This window comes from Pongo pygmaeus, chromosome 3, assembly GCF_028885625.2.
Source record: "Pongo pygmaeus isolate AG05252 chromosome 3, NHGRI_mPonPyg2-v2.0_pri, whole genome shotgun sequence".
NCBI classification, from domain to species: Eukaryota; Metazoa; Chordata; class Mammalia; order Primates; family Hominidae; genus Pongo; species Pongo pygmaeus.
Genome location: NC_072376.2, coordinates 106,833,479 through 106,850,731, shown reverse-complemented (window position 1 = coordinate 106,850,731; position 17,253 = coordinate 106,833,479). Strand labels below are relative to the sequence as shown.

General features: G+C 36.6%; 1 protein-coding gene and 1 pseudogene across 1 annotated transcript in view; one reads left to right on the top strand and one right to left on the bottom strand.

The window, feature by feature from the left end:
- The window catches only part of HPGDS (hematopoietic prostaglandin D synthase), a 104,179-nt gene that overhangs the window by 19,687 nt on the left and 67,239 nt on the right, over positions 1-17,253 (top strand). The window lies entirely within an intron of this gene.
- LOC129035442 (large ribosomal subunit protein eL33-like) lies at positions 10,772-11,106 on the bottom strand (annotated as a pseudogene).

The window sequence follows — 17,253 nt, the reverse complement described above, 5'->3', positions numbered from 1 at the left end:
ATTATTTAGTCATCACATTAGATAAAGAACTCAGACCTTCTGAAGTGCAACCAAGGGTAAAGGGGACTGTAAAAGGGATATTGGAGAAAGAAGTTATAAATTTTGGCCTTTGATCAGCTATAGAATGAGTATTGTAATGGTTATATTTCATCTTGCCTTGTGTGTGTCATATGTATATGTAACTGAGTACATTTTTACTTCATTTTTTCCTTTCCCCTGTTATTTTATATGGCATAGTTGGTAGTAGCTAAGTTTATAAATTAGTCTATATGGTACTGGATATCAGCATAACATTTCAAATAAAACTAGTGAAGGAATGAACTGTGAAGAATTGCAAAAGGTATGAGATTTACCCTACTTGCAAGTTAACAGGTTAACCTGCCATAGTTTCATAGATGCTAATGGAAGACACAAGACTTCTGGGTCAGAGATGAAAGACAGTTTATTACTCATCAATTGCAGTGGCCAGAGAATGAGCATTTTTGGTGTCAGTTCCCTGAGACACAATTCCCAGGCAACTCAAACAGGGCTGGATGGCACCTGTTACGCAGTGAGTTGTGTTATAGGAAAGGAGCCCTGAGCTTAGTGAATCTTAATCTTTTATAGTGAACAGAAAGCATGCCTACTCTTTGCTCTGGAAGAGACACTATTTACATCATCCAAGTTTGTTCACATATACACGTGTTCTCAAAAAGAATTAATATCAGAGATTAGAGACATTGTGTTAAATTCTGACTCCTACCATTGGCATATGACAAGAGAGTTTAGGTACCTCTGAGGAAGTATTACTAATGTGTACTTTGGTGCCAGGTGTATTCATATCCACTAAGAACTTCTTTGCGCCTTAAGACATCAAAATACTTTAATAATGTCATTTATAGTGAAAAATTGCAGCCCAGAAACACATGTTGCATTTGGTTGTTATGTCTCTTTGGTACTTTTTAATCTGAAACTACTCCCAATGCCTTTTTTACTTTTATGACCTTGATGCTTTTGAATATTATGGCCATTTATTTTGTAGAATGCACTTTATTTAAAAAAAGTGTTTCCTCATGATTAAATTCAGGTATCTTTGGCAGGATTAGCACAGAGTGATGCTATGGTCTTCTGATTGGAAGGGAAGGGAAAGGAAGAGCAAGGGAGGAGAAAGAGGCAAGCATTCATTTTGTAAATTCTGATGGGTAGAGAATGCATTACCTGAGACAAGGAGTTCTGGGAAAACTTCTATCCATAGAGTTTCTGAGATCTAGTTCTGACTTCTCTCATGACTGTGTGACCTTAGGCAAATTATTGATTTGGAAAGTATTTTATAAAATGGAAACTTATTAAGTTCTCAAGGTCATTAATAAAGTAATAGGTATGGAAAGATCTTATAGCCAACATTAAACATGACATTTTTCATAAGCAAATAAGTCCCTCATTAGTGTCATAGATTGTATAAAAACTCATAAAAACTGTAACTACTTTGGTCAATTCTGATTACAAAAAAAACCAGTAACAACTGTAGCCAATATATATTGCCTTTTTAGAAAATTTAGAATTGAACAAAATGTTTATTATTTTTTTCAGTCTACATATGTGTGAACAATAAGCTTCATACTTACTTACCTTGCCTGATTTACTCAGATAAGATGAGCAGATGTACAGAGCTAAATTCTTATACTTAGGGACACAAGGTATGTTTTATCTTCTCTGCTTTCAAGAGAAAAATAAAGGCTTAAATACATGCAAAGTGAGGATAAGACACTATGGTTCTTATTGCTGGGAGTCAGTCTCAAGCCTAGCTGTTACTGGCAGTTGAAATATTTTCACCCTATGAAAATATACTGATCCACGTGTCCTAGAAATAGTACTCTACCTAGAGGATGATAAAAAAATACTGAGGCAAAAACTGCAGCTCCCATAACATCTTTTGAGTGAGGAATAAGGCAATATTTAATTATGTCTAAAAATCCTACTAAGCTGTACTACTTTTAGAGACCAGTAAAAATGAGCCACATATATTTTAAAATGAACTATGGGTATTGAAGAAAAATATATGGAAGTGAGTAAAATTCTCAACCACTAAGACTTGATTTCTCAAAAAATAAATAAATAAATAAATGACACAAAAACACAACCACCACCATGGAAATCTATTTGGGTGGAAATATCACATCTGATCATACTTATTGACTCATAAAGACAAGATTTGGAGTTATAGCCTATTTGAGTTATAGTCCTCTTTTACTCTGCAGCTCTATAGTGAAGCTCATTGCCAGCAGATGGTAAAGCACTTTATGTTCTTAAGAGATAACCAGCGAAGGAGATTCTACATTGCCTCTCAAGAATTTGTTCAGTATATTACAACCTTTGCTGTCAGGAAACTATTATTCATATTTAACTTAAATCCCAGAAGCCAAAGTTTAGATCTGTTTCCTTTGGTTTAGCCCTCAGAGGCGAGATGGAGAACAGCTGGGAACCATCTGCATAATATCTCTTTATAAATTAGATGGCTGAGGTCATCCTACAGTGTTCTCTTTTACTGGATAATAATCCCATTCATTTAGCCTGTCTCCATATCACCTATTTTCAAACTCTTAATCATTTTAATTCACACCTGAAAACTATATGTTTTTCATGTTTCTCATAAATGGTGTACAAGACACTTCTATATTTGCACCAAAGTTGAGAATAATTTCTTTTCTCTGCTACATATATTATATCCACCTTTAAATAATATAGTATATTTCTAATATATCATTATCTGTATTCTTCATGCTGTTTTCTTTATAGCTAAGCCACACATCCTTCAACTTAAATATGTGCATTTTCTTCTTCTTCTGTATTTGTGTCACTTTAGGAACATAAATCTTATCGCTAAATTGAATTAAACTGAATTCTATTTTTTCTGACTAAGCCAAATATCCATTGCAGAGTGCAAATATCTTATTCTTCTATTTGAAATTACCTATGATTTTAATTTATATGCTCCACATTCCATTCATGTGATTATCAAACACAATATGAAAAAAACAGCTTATTCAACATAGATCCTAGAAAATATTTGGCTTCCAGGTCAATGTTACCTTTGATGACTGCATCTTTTTCCTAGGAAAATATTTCCACTGAGCAATAACATTAGCTTAGGCCAATCTTTAGGGACAACACATGTACACATTCTGTGGGCAGTGTTGATTTGCATTGCAGGTGCACTGAGTTTGTTCCTGTAGCATCATTTGCTTTGCCCTTGTAGACAGATCAGAAATGGCTCACTGTGAGCTTGTGTCACTTGGCTTTAGTGTGTGCTAGCTTGCTCCGCAACATAGTTTGGTAGGTGTATCTCGCTCCTTCTTTTGCATGCCTCCAAACCATGGCCATGAGCTATCGCCACCAAAAAATTTTCCTATCACCACAAAAAGCAATATGTGCAGAAAATTTGTGTATAGTGTTGACCAGAAACTGACTGAAAGAAGGGGCTGCCACAAACATGCTAAACTGTATTTTTTCTGGGGTCATGATTTTCATTCCTGTAGTGATCCTGATTCAAGGTAAGATAAACTATATCTATTCTAACCAGTTCTGTCATTCTGGTCTCCAAAAATTTAGGTTTGTCTCACAGGATGCTATTTTTCTCAGAGCCATGCTGTGTCTTATTTTATTGTTCCTAAGGTGTTTTCCAGTTGATTCTCTAATGATTAAATTTAGCTATTTGGAGGGAAGCTTTCCTTCTTAAAAAGAGGTAGTGCATTGGCTCTTGACTAACAAAATTTATAGTTAATGAAAAATACTTAATAAGGATTGGCATTTAAAAAACTAAGGCAATAAAGTAAATTCTTTTTTTTTTTTTTCTTTTTTTTTTTGAGACACGGTCTCTCACTCTGTCACCCAGGCTGGAGTACAGTGGCACAATCTTGGCTCACCACAGCCTCGACCTTACAGGCTCAAGTGATCCTCCCACCTCAGTCCCCTGAGTAGCTGGGACTACAGGTGCCTGCCACCACACCTGGCTAATTTTTGTATTTTTTACAGAAACCAGGTTACACCATGTTGCCCAGGCTGGTCTCAAACTCCTGGACTCAAGTAATCCCCTCACCTCGCCCTCCCAAAGTGCTGGGATTACAGGCATGAGCCACCATGCTCAGCCAAATAAATCAATTCTTGATTAAAAATACAAATATATATATGTATATATATTTATATAACCTCATAGTATAAAACTCCCCAATGTAGTTCTCCATTCTCTTCCAAAAGCTGACACACAAAAAATGTTCTATTTTAAGTTGGTCATGAATTGATGATAGTTCCTCATTGCTCTGAATAAAAAAAAATCTGCATCTTTGAGTGTTTATTCAGAAATACATTTCAAAAAAAGACTTAAAATAGTTCCCAATTTGAATATTGTTAAATTAAAAAAATCAAAACCAAAATTTGCTGTTAGAAGATTTTCATTTAGACATATCTCACTTGAACTTATAGTTCCCTTATGAAATTGGAAATCATTCCTAGTAGCAGTTTTCAAAATTATTTGCTTGCCTATTCCCTAAAGGATTTTTCATTCATTTATTTGACAAATATTTCCTATGCACCCTCTATAGACAGGTGCTATTCTACATTCTTGGAATACATCAGTAAACAAAATAAAACCAAGATCCAGCCTTCAAAAAGCTTACAGTCTAGTGAGAAGAAACAGATAATAAGCATAATAATTAAATTCAATAGTATATTAGAAGGTGATATGTGCTATGGCAAAAGGAAAAAGTAGAATAGGAAAAAGGAAGTCAGGAATGCAAAGGCAGTGGGAGAGGTTTAGGTGGTTTGTAGTATTAATAAGACCTGAGCAATGCCTTAAAAGAGGGGAGGGGATGAGGCAAGTGGGAGAAGACTATTCCAGATAAAGAGAACTGCCAATGCAAAGGCCCTAATGTGGAAGCTCACCTCGCATGTTCAAGGGTGCCAATGTGTCTGCAGTGTGGTAAGGGATGGGAGAGCAGAAGAGGAGGTCAGAGAGGTATTGGGAGTCCAGATGATGAAGGGCCCTGAGCGCCACTGTAAAAACTTTGGTTTTAACTCTGAGTAGAATGGAGGAGGGGGCCCTCTAGGGTTTTAAACAGATAAATAACATGATCTGAACTACATTTTGAAAGGATCATTCTGGTTGCTTTGAGAATAGACAGTATGGATGCAAGTGTGGAAGTAGGGAGACCTCTAAAGAACTTATTGAATAATTCAAGTGAGAAATGACTATCTCAGAAGAGCCTGATGAGCAGTGGTCTGATTATCAGTTTTTTTGAAGGTGGGTCACATGATTTCTAGATGCATTTGATGTGCAACATGAGAAAAAGGATGAAGGCATTCTCAGTAAACTATCGCAAGAACAAAAAACCAAACACCGCATATTCTCACTCATAGGTGGGAATTGAACAATGAGAACACATGGACACAGGAAGGGGAACATCACACTCTGGGGACTGTTGTGGGGTGGGGGGAGGGGGGAGGGATAGCATTGGGAGATATACCTAATGCTAGATGACGAGTTGGTGGGTGCAGCGCACCAGCATGGCACATGTATACATATGTAACTTACCTGCACATTGTGCACATGTACCATAAAACCTAAAGTATAATAATAATAATAATAAAAGAAAAAAAAAAAAAAAAAAGAAAAAGGATGAAGGATGACTGAGGGCTTTTATAAATGTGTGTGTGTGTGTGTGTGTATGAAATAAAATATATAATAAGCCTGAAGTTCAGGAGAGTGGACTGGGCTAGAAATATACATTTGAGAGTCATTCGCATATGGACTATGTTATTTAAGGTGATGAGATTGGATGAGATCACAAATGGATTGGCTGTAGAGAAGAGATGAAGGACTGAGCCAGTGACAGGTCAACATATTCAGGTTGGATTGAAAAGGAAGAAAAAAATAAGGACCTGAAAAAGAGAGACCAGTGAGGGAGAAAGAAAACGAAGAGTTTAGTCAAATGGAAAATCTGTATTAAGGAGGAAAGATTAATCAACCAAATTAAATCCCCTAAGACAAAATTGATCATTGGGTTTAGTAACTGTGACGTGATGAGTGAAAACCTAATTTTGTAGCACATAATGAGTTAAAGAGAATGGGAGAAGAGGGCTGGGCATGGTGGTGCATGCCTGTAATCCCAGCACTTTGGGAGGCCGAGGCGGGTGGATCATTTGAGTCAGGAGTTCACCTGGCCAACATAGCGAAACCCCATCTCTACTAAAAATACAAAAATTTGCTGGGTGTTGTGGTGTGTACCTATAATCCCAGCTACTTGGGAGGCTGAGGCAGGAGAATTGCTGGAACCCGGGAGACAGAGGTTGCAGTCAGCTGAGATTGCACCATTGCACTCCAGCCTGGGCGACAGAGTGAGACTCTGTCTAAAAAAAAAAAAAAAAAAGAGGAATTAGGGAAAGCAAGCATAGATGATTCTTTTGAGGACTCTTGTTAGAAATGAGAACAAAAAGGGATTGTAGTTTTCTGAAGAAGTGAGGTTAAAAGGATATTCCTAACACAGGAAAAATGACAGCATGTTTTGATACTGATAGGAAATAATTGGTAGAGGGTGAACACTGATGATGTAGAAAAGAGTGGGAATGCTATTCTCAGTCCTTTATAATTTTTTAAAGAGATGGGGTCTTCTTCTGTCACCCAGGCTGGAGTGCAGTGATGTGATCATAGCTCACTCTTCCCAGTTCCTGAGTAAAGAAAGGTTGGGACCTGTACCTACATGGAGAAATTGGATTTTGATCAGAGTATAATAGTTATCTTTACTAACAGGAGGGAATGGAAGATATGGTTACATTTTGTTGTGGGTGAGTACCTGTGGTGGTGAGAGACTCTGGAGGTGTTGCGGTTATTGTAAATGACAAGGCCTAATAAAATATAATCGATAATCCTGGAAGTTGATGGCTGAGGTAGGATGAAGAAAAAGATCATTGGAGAAGAGGAGTTCAAAAAACTGAATTTGCTGACTGGATAAAATAAGGTGCTGTGGTGACATTTCATTTTGTATACATTTCTGACATTCTGTTTGCTTTGTTTTCATTGCATTTTTTTGTTTGTTTGTTTGAGACAGGATTTCACTCTGTTGCCTAGGCTAAGGTACAGTGGTGCGATTTTAGCTTACTGCAACCTCCACCTCTCAGGCTTAAGTGATCCTCCTGCCTCAGCCTTCTGAGTAGCTGGGACTACAGTCGTGCGCCACCACACCTAGCTAATTTTTATAGAGACAAGATTTCACCACGTTGCCCAGGCTGGTCTCAAACTCCTGGTCTCAAATGATCTGCCTGTGTCGGCCTCCCAAAGTGTTGAGATTACAGATGTGAACCACTGCGCTTGGATGTTTTTATTGCTTTCTCTCTCACATGAAACATATTTTTCTTGACCATAAATTAGGGGAGAGAAAAGAAATTATCATTAAACAAAAACAGTCATCCCTCTTGCTGCTCCATTCCAACATGGGCCAAAACACCCCATTTCTAACACTATGCACAGAAACATGTGTAAGAGAGGGAAATATATAAAGTTCTACTGTGGATTTATGGTGACTTACTTAAATGAGGCTTCACGGACAGCAATAATTTTGAACTTCTTCTATTTTGGCACTCCCAGAGATTTTTACACCCTGGCATAATGTACATATTAAATTCAGGATGGCCGGGCAGTTCACCTCACTTTTATATAGTGAAAGGGAGGGTGGGAGAGGAAAATTGGCATGGTTCCTTGAACACAGTCATATTCTCAGGCAGATCAGTTTCAAGGAAGTGAACATATAAAAGTTGAGAAAAGAAACTGATTCCCTTAAAACTTTCCATGTTCACATCCCCCATGAGAAGTCTTCATGCACCCTAGTGTGGAGACTACTGATAAAGAGTTGAAAATTTAACACAATCTGGTTCATTAACATCCTATATGGAAAGAAAACCTATCATGGCTCAAAATATTCAAGATGAAAGTTTAGTTCAATTAAGGTAGAGGGCACATTGAAGAAAAAGCAGTTTAGAACTCTCCAGAAAGGAAGGAACATTCTTTTTCTAAACGAAGAACTGTATTACCTTTTAGAGAACATTTCCATTTGGTGCCCATTCTTATAGTTTATGACACCGTATGGCACTTGACTACTGGAACAGTAAATCTAGGGATAGCAATAAACCCTCCCACTGGAGTAGGATAGGCCCAAGTTCCATCTGTAGCAGGTGATGAGACAGATTAAGTCTTGCAGGAAAGCCTGGTAACTAAGGGTTTCAATAGTCTTCAAACACAATTCAAGCAAACACCAACAAATGCATTAGTACAAACTGAGGCATCTGGATATTCTAGCAGGTTGGTGGAGCCAAGGACAGGGTTTGAAGCAAGGTTATTTATTATTTGAACCGTGCAGACAATTGTCATCAGAGAAGTCTATCCGAGAGTAGCAGGGCCTCCAGTCAATAAAAACAGCAACCTGTAACTAAGCACAGTACATACCTCTGCAGCTATTAACAAGATGTATTGGCAGTAGAAGGAAAGGATGACAACTCTCATTGATAAATGGGAAACATCTAGTGAAGACCATTTGTTTCCATTGAAATAGAGATTTATTTACCTCCCAGGACACCTCTGTTCTCAGCCAGACCAACTCCTCCTCTGGTTGTGTTTTAGTGATGGGGCTGATACACATTTGTCTTAGTCTGTTCCTGCTGCTATAATAAAATGCCTTAGACTGGGTAATTTATAAATAATAGAAATTATTTATAATAATAAAGCTTGGAACCTGGGAAGTCCAAGATCAAGGTGCCAGCAGATTTGGTGTCTGGTAAGGGCTCACTGTCTGCTTACAACATGGTACCTCTCACTGTGTTCTTACATGGTGAAAGAGATGGAAGGGTCAGGTGGCTCTTTGAAGCCTCTTTATAAGGGCAATAATTCCATTCATTGTGATTTAATCACTTTCCAAAAGGCCTCATCTCTTAATACCACACAAATAGGGACTGTTTCAATGTGGATTTTAAAGGGACATATACATTCAAACCATAGCTACTTGATATCAAACCAATATTCTACTTGAAAGTAACTGATGGGGAACAGATAGTAGCAAGAGCTACCATGAGTTCAGCAACACTTTGATACTTTACTACTTTTAAGACTATCTCCAGAAATCATAGCATTATTAATATCTATATTTGCAAATAATTTTATTTATTCTGAATAAGGGTAGCATTTAATGTGCATTATAAGCCTTTTACTTAGTTTTAAAACCCCTTATAGTCAAGTGGGCTAGAGATTGAAAGTCACTATTCTAATCCAGTTCCTTCCCACCTTCTTGTATTATCTTGCATCAAGGAAGTCCTATTCTTCACTGGTCACTCTTGAAGTATGTCCTCTATATTCATGGTTCCGAAATTGGGGTTCCTGGGAGGATCCCAGGGAAACCATCTCTATATATTTTGAAATGTGGTAGTGAACACATGGGCTTCTTACAAACTGGTAATTCCCAAAGCTGTGTGCAAATTTCCCTAAACTGAAGTTGTCGTTGCAGTAAAGAGACAATATGAAATTTATGAAAATATAATCTTTTTGAAGTGTTTAAAGACTTGTGAATTAGAATGTTTTGTCAAGAGTCCCAAAGAAAATTATACATTACTCTGATGCTGGGACACCTTAAAAAGTCAGAATATAAATTGGTTTGAGTGATATGATATATAAAAATAGGCATTTCTTCAGCTTAAGCTATAGTCCCACAAAAATGTTTTCCTTTATAAGAAAGAACAAAAGTTATAAAGTACGGAGGAGAAAAATGATTACCAGAATTTTCTTGTCTTAAATCAAGTCACCACCAGAGAGCTATAAAAGTGTCTTTTGTGCTTTCCCAAGCATTAGTAAGAATGTTTATGATTGGAAAAATTCATTTCCAAATATTTTTATGTATTTGCTTTCCACATGCTTGAAACTAGGCTTCTAACTGTCTCCCTGGATATAGCAGTGAGTTTACAACAGTGATTATTTCCAAAGGAATCTTGGAGAAATACAGGAAAAATAACAACAAATGAAACAATACATGTGTGGTTTTCAAATGTGGACAGGTTTAATATTAAGTGAAGTGTTTGGTTTACTTTCCCTTTTGTAAAACCTTAGGAACAATTTTAATCGTAAAAATTAACTAGAGATCACCTAATAGTATGTATTGGAATTAAGTTAGCATTCCGACATATATTAGACAGCCTAAAAAGTCTTTAAGCTCAATTTACGAATAGCCCTTACACAGGAAAAATTGCCAGTGCTGAGCACAGAGATTCTCATTTCCTTTCAGTTGCTGATCTTGAGACCTCACTTCCTCTTCTTCCTCTATCCCCGTTCCTACCCTTACGCTAGCTCAGATTCCTCACACCCATTTCCCCAGTACTACTTCAGTGGAGAGTCTGTGGGAAGAGATGGCTGAGGGCAAGGAAGGAAAGGAAGGTGACCCTCTGAAAGCTCTGCTTGTCCTTTCCATTCCACTACTGGACTCATCTTATCTGCAGGGTCTCAGTACTAGTGTACTATCTCCCGCCTCATCCAGAGCCTCCAGCCTATCCGACTGCATCACTTCCACTCCAGCTCCAATGGTGAAATGCTCAGGATGGCTTTCCTTCTGGAAAAAGAAATGTCTGAGGAACAATTTTGAATAGATGCTCTTACTTTAATCCATTAAGAACAGTACCTAAAAAGCCAACATTATCACTAACGTGGTCCTTCCTTCCTTCCTTCATTTTGCACAAATCCACTTTCATTTATTGAGTTTTCATTAGTTTAAATCCTTGAGGGGTACAGGATCACTCGGATTCTGTGTCCAATAGCTTTAACGGGAAGGTTGCATTGGAATTTGGCATGAACCATGCCACTGTTTCCGTGGGCCGGAGTTACCTTTCCCCAGATTACTCTGGTTTTGTTTGGTTTGCTTGCCATCAGGAGTCACTGTGTTGTTCTTTGCTTTGTGTACATAAACACATCTCTTGCTCAAATAGAATTCTGCTTCATCTCGGGAATAAACACCTTCAATTTTAAGAAGAGCTGTGTGCTCCCTTTGGTTCCGGAGACCCCGCTTATAGACCGCAAAATGGCTTGGACAACAGCCTTCCAGACATATTTCCTTTAGAAGTCCTATTCCCAGCAGGCCTCCACAGGATCCAAGATGGCGGCAGAGAAAAGTGGTCTTGTATTTTCTTACAGTGTGTACGTTAAAGAAGATAAATAGGAGGCAGAGGAGGGAGTCTTCCTTATCAAAACGGAGGGCATGACTGGTAAAATTAGAGATGTAGATAGGTTAAAGTGATCACTTCACATAAAATAAAGAATGGTTAAATTTATTAGTGGATTCTCTCCTTCCTTCCTCCCCCTCTCTCTTCCTTTCTTTCATTTTTGTTTCTTTCTTTTATTGTCTTAACAAATATTTACAGAGATCTGCTATATACTAGGCACTGTGCTGTGTTCTAGGTTTACAAGTTTTAAAGGAAATAATTATGCTGCATTCATCAGCATATTAAAATTTTCAGCAGCTCAACATAATAATGGTTTATTTCTTGCTTATGTCAAAGTCTTATTAGGTGTTCTGGATATGCTGATTCAGAGCTTCTGGTATCCTAGAAGTCCACCCTTGGATACTTCGCATTTAGCAGGCTCATAAGGAAAAAGAGCACTTGAGGAAATGATAGCATGTGATGTTTTGTGGCCAGGCCTGGAAGTGGAGTGCATGATTTCTACCATTCCACTGACCAGAACCCAGTTGTGTAGCTCTACCACAAGTGCAAGGGAGGCTGAGGAATGTAATCATCTCATGTGAACAGGAAGAGAAAATGAAATTAGTGAATATCTAGCCAGTCTCTGCTACATATGCCCTTGTGAAATATAAACCTATATAATCACAAAACAATGCAAAAAATAGTCCCTGGCACCTACTAGGCATTGTCTAACTAAATTTATTGGATGAAAAAGTGAGAGTGACTGGAGGATAGGGTGTGATGAGGTGAGATGGAAAAAAATAGTGGGAGTTGTATAAGAAGTTGGATAGGTTTCCAGTGTTTTCCAATGAGGGATTTTCTTAGAAATTTGGGTGAGACATTCTTGGTTGTCTTAACTCCTTCTTTCATTACAAGCACTTTCAATGTGTCAAGTGCTATTATGAATGCTTTCTATATATTTAACTCATGTAATCTTCACAACAATCTTATGAGATAAATACTATTACTCCCATAATGATAAGAAAATTGAGGCACAAAGAAATGTAACTTTCTAGTCACACGCCAGTCATTGTGATAAGGAAGACACTCCACATTTCCAAGTGCTGCTTAAGGATAGAGTACTTGTCAACCTGGTTGACAACATCTGGATGTTATTTCACTGTTATTGGATTTCTATTCTTGCAGTTGAGAACTCAGTTAATCTGTATTTTAAGATGATCTGTATCTTATCTCTGGCTACTGTTAAGATCTTTCTTTTGATACTTTGAAATTTCACATAGTATAATGTGTATATTTCATTTCATTTATTCTTTGTTAGATTCGTTAGCCTTCTGACTCTGAGGATTGATTTCTGTCATCATTTCTGGAAAATTTTCAGCCATTATCTCTTTAAATTTTCTCTCCCAGTCTCTTTCTCTTTGGTGAACTTCAATTAGATGTAAGTATGATTTTCTCTATCTATTCCATATGTTTCTGATCTTGTTCTTTCATATCTCCTAGATCCTTGAGTTTCTAGATTAATTTGTTATAATTTCTTTAGCTCTACTTTCTTCCAATTTACTAATTCTCTTTCAGTCATTTCCAATCTGCAATTTAACCAAAACATTGATTTGCTAATGTCAATTATTATATTTTTCACTTTTGACACTTCTTTTGACAATTTTTACAAATTTATTTAATCAATTTTGACAGTTTGCTCTTTCATCATACTTTCAATGAATTATTTTATATCTTTAAATATACTAAACACACTTATTTCATATTTTCCTTTGTTAACAATTCTAACATTTTTAGTTTTAAAGATTTTAACATAGGAGTTTGTTGTTTCAGTTGACTTTCACTCATGGTGTCTTGTTTTAATTTTTATTTAGTAATTTTTTCTTATGAGTTGATTTTCCCTGGAACTTTGGGAGAATTATTTGTTATTTGAGTTTAATGTACCTTTTTTCAGAGAACACTACAATCTGGAATTACTTTACATTTTTTATTGTTTTTTTGGGAGAGGGGCAAAATATTATGAATTTAGGCAACAAACCCATATGAGGGCAGGCTTGTGATTACAAATTATTAGGAGAAATTTTCTTTTTTTTAATCTTCTCAGACTGTGGCAGCTATCTTTCTCTGTGAGGACCATTGTTTTTTCTTATTTCACCTAATATAAATACCGTCCTTTAAGTGTACTCACTTTATGCCAAGATCTCTGTCCCAAACTTGTATTCTGGTCAGGACCCCAGGTTTGTCTCTTGGCCTTATTAGTGGTCCATTAAAGCCCAGTGGAGCAAGACAGCTGAATAGAAGCCTCCAGCGATCATACTCTGCGCACTGCAGGGACACCAAATTGAGCAACTATCCACACAAAAGAGCACCTTCTTCAGAACCAAAAATCAGGTGAGTGATCACAATACCTGATGTTAATATACCAAAAATAACAAAACCAGAGGAATCACATTACCTGACTTCAAATTATACTACAGAGTTACAGTAAGCAAAACAGTATGGTACTGGCATAAACACACACACATAAACCAGTGGAACAGAATAGAGAACCCAGAAATAAATTCATACATCTACAGAGAACTCATTTTCAACAAAGATGTCAAGAATATACATTGGGGAAAGGACAATCTATTCAATATGTGGTTCTGGGAAAACTGGATACCCATATGCATAAGAATGAAACTAGACCTCTATCCCTCACCATATACAAAAGTCAAATCAAAATGGATTAAAGATCTTGGACTGTGAAACTACTAAAAGAAAGCACTGGAGGAAATTCTCTAGAACATTGGACTGGGCAAAAATTTCTTGAGGAATACCAGGACAGCACAGGCAACAAAGCAAAAATGGACAAATGGGATCACATCAAGTTAAAAAGCTTCTGCACAGCAAAGGAAACAACAAGGAGACAACCCGCAAATTGGGAAAAAGTATTTGCAAACTATCCATCTGACAAAGGATTAATAACCAGAGTATCTAAGGAACTCAAATAACTCTATAGGAAAAAATATAATAATCTGATTAAAAATGGGCAAAAGACCTGAACAGACATTTCTCAAAAGAAAACATACAAATGGCAAAAAGGTATATGAAAAGGTGCTCAAATCACTGATCATTAGAGAAATGCAAGTTAAAACTGCAATGAGATATCATCTTACCCTAGTTGTAATGGCTTTTATCCAAAAGACAGGAAATAACAAATACTGGCAAGGATGTGGAGAAAAGAGAATCTTTGTATACTGTTGGTGACAATGTAAATTTGTACAACCACTTGGAGAACAGTTTGGAGGTTCCCTCAAGAAACTAAAAATGCAACTACCGTTTGAACCAACAATCCACTGCTAAGTACATACCTAAAAGAAAAGAAACCAGTGTATTGAAGAGATATCTTCACTTCCATGTTTATTGCAGCACTATTCATAATAGCCAAGATTTGAGAGCAGCCTTAGTCTCTATCAACAAATGAATGGGTAAAGAAAATGTGGCACATGTATACACAACAGAATACTATTCAGTTATAAAAAAGAATGAAATCCTGTTATTTGTAACAACATGGATGGAACTGGAAGTCATTATGTTAAGTGAAATAAGCCAGTCACAGAAAGACAAACTTTGTATATTCTCACTTATTTGTGGGAGCTTTAAAAAAAAAGTAAAACAATTGAATTCATGGAGATAGAAAGTAGAATGATGGTTACCAGAGGCTGGGAAGGGTGGCGGAGGTGGAGGAGGACGGGGAGATGGTTAATGGGTACAAAAATATAGTTAGAATGAAAAAGATCTAGTATTAATAGCACAACAGGATGATTAAAGTCAATGATAATTTATTGTACATTTCAAAATTCAGTTATTTTAACTAAACTTTTAGTTATGTGTATAACTGGATGTTTGTAACCTCAAAGAAAGGATAAATGAGGAGGCATAGATGGCATAAATGATGGCCAAATAGAAGCCTCCAGCAATCGTTCCCCCTTCAGGAACACCAAATTGGAAAACTGTCCACCCAAAAAACACCTTCGTAAGAACCAAAAATCAGTCCTGTGACCCAGCTACGTGAGCTGCCCTGTTACCCTGTGGAGAGACCCACATTACAAGAAACTGAGGGCAGCCAACAAGTACCTGATGCCCTTAGTCCAACAGCTGAAGAGGAACTCAATCCTGCTAACAACCATTGTGCAAGAAAAATAGAAGTCTTCTCATCATAAAATAATTTTGCGGAAAGGATCCAATGTAAATATAACATATAAAATGCAAAATCATGAAAGAATTGATACTAAAGACAAGAATGTAAGGCTCATTCTCAGAAATTATAGTGTTGGAAGGGCTTATTTTAAAGGAGTTTTTGAATCTTACACCAAAACAAAGTAATCCAAAAGAAAAAAGGATAAATGCCTGAGGTGATGGATACCCCATTTACCTTGATGTAATTATTATGCATTGTATACCTGTATCAAAATATCTCATGTACCCCATAAATATATACACCTACTATTGTACTCACAAAAATAAAAAAAATTGCTCACTTTCCATGTTCTTATTATTTCTAATCTCTGAAGGGTTCTTTAATTCCTCTGCCAGAATTAATCAATAATCCTTTTTGAAAAGTATTTTATACAATATTGTTCAGTGCTTCCTACTAGGAATAATTTCTCTGAACATCAGACTGCCATATTTCTGGAAACAGAGGTTAGGACTGGATATCTTATCAGACCTTAAAGTCTTCACCTGCTGTATACTGTGTGCTTGCTTATGTGAACTAACTGATATACAATATGTTTTAAACTATCATAAATGGACAACACATGAAAAGATCTCTGCAAAGGAGCCATAAATGGAAAATATTAAAAATGCAAGCACAGACAGACAACAAGGAAATTACAAAGCTGACTTTCTTCCTGCCCATCTTTGACCAGCTATGTTAAGAGATAAAAAGCAAATGATAATCTAATTGAATATGAGAGGAAGTAGTCTAATAACATTAGTCAAACAATCAAGAAGCCCATTTGAGAGATGAATTTAATCTACTATCGTTAGCAATAAGGCCTGTGCTAAGCGATAATTATACTAGATATCATACTAGGTATTAGATAATTATAGTAATATATGATTTTACACAGAGGCAATACATATTTGCATGGTTTCTTTTTCCTTACTTTGTTTAGTCATAGCTGATTTTTTAACAAGTTTGGAAACCACTGCTGTAATCAACTGGATTCCTTTTCTGTATGCAATAAAGAGCTACGAAAGGTTTTGAGCCAAAGAATAACACAATTATTTTGCTATTTGGAAAGATTAATTTAATTGTAAAAATCAAGATGAATAAGAAAGAGCAAGAGTGGAGTGAGGAAGACCAGTCTCTAATAATCTAACTTAATGTTCAGGACAGCTTCCTTTTCTGTGTCCTCAAATACAGTTTGATGGCAATTTCCATCAAACCTGAAGTCTGATTGTCAGTTCAATTAAAATTACCATTACTTATGGCAAGCCATTGAGTTGGCTTTCTTAACCTTGCTTTAAAAATCATGATCCGAAACAATTTATGTTAAAAAAAACTAACTGTGTTTCATAATCATGACCCGAAAAAGTCAAACAAGTGTTCAAACACAACTTTAAAAAACTAATTACCAGCAGACATGGAACATAGTGCATAATAATTAATTGAATTTAATTTTGTTTTAAGATTATAATTGCTACAGCCAGTGTGTTGTGGTCCAGACTAAGAGAGTGAAACTTGTAGAAGAAAATTTAGCCGTTTTGGAGTTTGTTTCTCTGTGAGATGGTTCATATTCATTCACACAATTTATGATTCCTATTTATTTCTTTTGAGGAGATAAATATCAGGAGAGGCTGTGTGCGGTGGCTCACATCAGTAATCCCAGTGCTTGGGAGACTGAGGTAGGAAGACTGCTTGAGCCCAGGAGTTTGAGTTACAATGAACTGTGTTGGTACCACTGCACTCCAGCCTGGGCAACAGAGACAGACCTTGTCTGAAAACAAAAATAGAAAAAATCAGGAGACTAGGACAATTTACAGTTATGTGTCTTCACAGCATTATAG